Here is a 5,040-nt window from a genome sequence, read left to right on the forward strand (position 1 = left end):
CAAGTTTGCAGAAAACAAACAAGGTCTGACATAAAGGAAAAAATAATGGCATCAAGGTACAATCAGAAGATGCCTTGAGTTTTCACACTGAGGTGCATTCATTAGGCCATGTAACAATAGGAATAAATGTAGAAATTAATTTTAGGACACCACTTTTACCCCCTTGCTATCACTAACCATGTTTAACAAAACATTCTATTAACACAATAGGTGTTTTGGTGGATACATTTAAATGTATAGCTCTACAAGATAAGTTGGATAGTCTTCCCAAGGATAAAACATCACAGAAGTGAGAACAGAAGAGTTTCCCCCGTGGTATATATTCAAAACAGAAAAAAAAAAAAAAAGATATTTGTGCATTGGGCACATAGTATTGACAGAACTAGATGTGGGGCAAAGTAAAAGCTGCATTACTTTAATTAGCATGGATATGAGGCACTAAAGCTGTGAGAATTCCAAGGTTAATATTGGGTTGGAGGAAGCACGTGACTGCCCTGAGGAATGATGTAATTTAGACCTACCTTGAGTTAAGAGTTAGGTCAGATCCTACAGCAGATGTGCTCACAGTTATTTTTGCATAATACTGCATGTCTCTGGATTGAGCTTACATGCCACTGCTCCAGCTTGTTATCAATAGGCAACAAATTACAGGAATATCCCTTATGCTGACTAAGTTTTGCCCCATGACAGTAACTAATGAGTGGTCTTCCTGTCCTTATCTTACCCTCTGAGTTTTTTTTTCAGAGTATTTTCTCCCCCTGTTCTTGTGAAGATGGGGATTTTGAGACTGATGTGATGGTGCTTGGAAAACTACTAGTGTTAAGCTGCCATACAAACAGGGCCATATATTTGGAAGAAGTGTTAATTGATTCTTTGAATACCATAAAATAGATAAAAATTCAAGATCCAAGGTTTCTCTTCACTGGAAGAAAAATCCACATGAAAGAAAGAGACATAGATAGCTACAAAAGTAATGCCTCCCATTTACTATCATGGATACAGAGAGCATAATAACACTACCTGATAAAGCAAATTTCCCCCTGGATGGGGAGCAGAATAAATCCCCATGATTCAGGTGGAAACTGTTAGAGACCTGCTACCCCACCTGGACTGCTACAAGTCCATGGGGCCAGATGGGATCCATCTGAAGGTGCTGAGGGGTCTGGTGAAAGTAGCCAAGCTGCTTTCCATCTTCTATCATCATTCCTGTTCAACTGGAGAGGTCCCAGATGACTGGAGGCTTGCCAATGTGACACCCCACCTACAAGAAGAGTCATAAAGAGGATGTGGGGAACTGCAGGCCTTCAGCCTGACCTCCGTGTCAGGAAAGGTTATGGGGGAGATCATCTTGAGGGGGATCACGCAGCATGTGCAGGACAACCAGGGGGTCAGGCCCAGCCAGCATGGGTTCACAGAAGGCAGATGATGACATGGATGAGGGCACTGAGGAGTGCACACTCAGTAAGGTTGCAGGTGACACCAAGTTGGAAGGAAGCACTGAACTACGTGGGGGTAGGAAGGCCTTACAGAGGAATATGGACAGGCTGGATTACTGGGATGGTGCCTGGGATGAAGTTCAACAAGACACAGTGCTGGATCCTGCACTTTGGCCACAGCAACCCCAGGCAATGTCACAGGCTTAGGGCAGAGTGGATCCATCCACTGTTTGGTCTCAAATGTTCTGCAAATATTGACAAATATCAGTGGGTGCCATTTTTTCCACACTCAGTGACACCTTTTGCTTCATCCACACTTCCATGTCAGACACCATTTTGTCAGACTGCCCTCTGCTGCCGTCTGTCACACTGTAACAAAATGTAATGCAGTATTGGTGGGAAGCTCCACCCTCTAGTGCTGTGCTGTCAACATCTACCTCTGATATCATGTGCCAAAGTAGTAAAATAGGAGGCATTACTTTTGGAGCCCTCTTAATTTATTGAAGAAGGGTAGCGCTGTTTTTAACCATTTTGAGAAAATTCCATCCTACACCAAAGAACAGAAAATGATGTGCTACCATGGTAGCTCATCACCATTATTACTGTAAGATTATCCAGAGTGGGGAAAGATTGTATTTTGATTGCCATTGTATCAGAGTTGAAGTCCTAGAGGAATATGGCATCTGAAACACTCCATGAATACTAAAAAGTGGCCTGGAAAATGTGTTGTAGGAATCTAGTGTAATCTATGTTGCATGTTATTTTGTTGCTGGTAAAGTCAGTAGAAGTATTGTACCGGTAAAACGTGTCATTTTTATGGGAGATAAGCTTTTTACAAGGAGATAGTGGGTTTGCATACCACTTGAACTTTAAATGAGAGGGGAATATCACACAGTACATTCAGTTTCATACTTCTTTTACAGATGTGTCTTTCATTCCTTTCCCTTGCCCCCCAAATTATTTACAAGGAGGAAACTATGGTTTTATTTTCTTTTTTCCTTTGCATGTTCACAGATCTTATCTAGCATTCCTATGTCCTATTTTCATGTCTGATCAGCAACCTGACATACCATGAGACCATGCAGCAGGAGAACTCCAAGGACATTTGAGACTACAGAATCTCTAATAGATCAAATACTAGGCTGTAAATTTGGAAGAAGGTGGCAGATTACACTTGTTCCACAAATACAGAAAAATTATTCTACATAGCAAAGTTATTCTTTAATATACTTGTTTGCCTCTCTGCAGTGTATTCCAATGTGATTTTTATGACAGTATTTGGAGTTGACCATCATTTTCCTTTCTTCTAGACTGTAGTTTCCCATTCCCACTTCACAGGAACTTCAGATCAGAAAAAGACCATATAGATAAGTAGTTGTCACGTCCTTATTCTAGTCAAAATTTGATCAAGCTCCATCTAAAGAGTTTCATAATCCACTTAATCCATTAGAAGTTCACTCCAAAATTTTAGACTAAAAGCCTTCTAACTCCCAAGAAAAAAATGGTATATCATCATCAGACTCGAAGTGTTATGGACTGACCACAGTCCTCATTCCCCATTCCCTGTAAACTGTATGATTACATTTGTGTTTTGAAGAGCAACCTCCATCTAGTTCAGCAGATCATCCATCTTACAGCCTTCTACTATTTTTAACTCTGCACTCAAGATATCTTCCTGTAAAACTGCTGTGGATTGACATTTTCAGGTGGGTTATGTATGTGCTCTGGAACATCAGGAATTTAAACTTATTTCACAGTTCTGAATTGTGTCTCATATTAGAGCAGTTTATAACATTTATTTGGATTTACTTCATTTATCTGTAAGTGGCTTGCTGAGGAGTAACAGTTTCACTCAGGCAATATAACCAATGCTTCATATTTTATTGCTTTTTCTCTGCCTCTCTATCGCTGTGGTTTTCTATTAAAATCTGTATTTTACCAGCATGGCATAAACCCTCTTGAGAGTTCATTCATTTAATTCTCTCGATCAGTCAGTCTACACCTACACCAGATAGCACAGTACTATCCCTCCTATATTTTCTTAAAAATGTGTTCTTGGCTTCAGCTGTACACATCATTTTCCTCAGCCAGCTCCACTTCTCTTTTTCCCTTCCCTTCTGTCACTTTCCTGTGATGTTAAAACCAAAGCCATCAGTTGAGTGTGTGTGGGTGGAGGGGGGGGCGGAGGGGTGGTTGTGGGGACACAGTATGTGAGGTAACAAAAACCCTGAGCAGATTGAGGGGATATATTGTCACATTAGTAGTATAATTATTTAGCAGTTTACTGGATTATTCTTACTACTTCAGCACTCCAGTGAAGATCAGGATACTATTTCAAGTGACACATCTTTCATTGTAATTAAAGAAAAAAATCAGTGAAATGCAAACCAATGTGGTGGGGTTTGTTTGTTTGTTTGTTTATTTATTTATTTTCAGAGGGCCATCTCCACGTAAGCTTGTAACGAATGCCTGAAAATGTGTGCTTCCCTCTGACGAGCTGTGACACCAGAGGAAAGAAGGGCAGCTGGGAATTCAGGAGGAGGGTTAACCCTAACCTAGGGCTTTAGCTGAACCACCCTAGGGCTAGGGTGGTGCAGCTAATGCCACTGCTGACATCTCCAGTTTCAGCCACATGTCACTTGTCTCTAAACTGCATTACACTCTTGAAGAGAAAGGACTGTGCAGGACAAACCTGTACAGTCCTCAGTTACTGCTGGTGGCGGCAGCTAATTGATCCCTGGACTCCTTCCAGGCTGCTCCTTTACAGATCGGTGAATTAATTCCCGCTGTAGGCACAGACCAGCACTGCCTGGTGCACCTGACAGAGCCCCACGGCTGTGCCTGCAGCAGTACCGCTGGTTCTGAGACTGGTGGCTCCCGCAGCTGCAAATTCTACCGTACATCAGGGGAATGATACTGTCTAAAGATGACATTTGCCAACGGCAGGTCTTTTTGTAAATGGGTTTCCACATCCAGGATGTGTGCTAACGCTCTTACCTAATGCTGGAAAGTACCGTATCTGGAAAAACATAGTTTCCACTTTTCCCAGATGTGTTAGAGAACGCTTTGCAGTGCTCCGTCCCGGTGTAGTGCGCTCACGAGACCTTTCTCCGGGTCACCGTCTGTTACTTCCATTCCCCCTAGCCCGGCTGCCGAGCTTCGCCCTGCCTCGCGCAGCGCGGCTTGGAGACAGAGGAACCGAAACCGAGCCCAGCCCAAGCCGCGCCCCGGACTCACGGCCCGGAATAGCCCTCAGCCCTGCGCGCGGCGTTACGGCGCGCTCCGTCCTGCACGGAGAGCGCGGCGGGCAGCGGACGGAGCCCCCGCGGGAGGGGCCGAGGCCGCCTCCCCGCGTGCTGCGGCTGGCAGCGGCCGCCGGGCAGATCCCGGGCGGGAGGCGGTAACGGCCGACGCGGGGCTCTGGGGGGCGGCAGTGAGCGCGGGGCACAGCACGACGCGGCCCGGGCAGGGCAGGGCAGGGTAGGGCAGGGCAGGGCAGAGCGCGGCCCCCCGCCTCGGGAGGAGGGGAAGGCGCCGCTACCTGCCCCCGGCGGGGCGGGCCGCCCTCCTGCTATTTAGGGGAGCGTTGCGGCCCGGGGCGGAC

Source organism: Gallus gallus, chromosome Z (assembly GCF_016699485.2).
Source record: "Gallus gallus isolate bGalGal1 chromosome Z, bGalGal1.mat.broiler.GRCg7b, whole genome shotgun sequence".
NCBI lineage: Eukaryota > Metazoa > Chordata > Aves > Galliformes > Phasianidae > Gallus > Gallus gallus.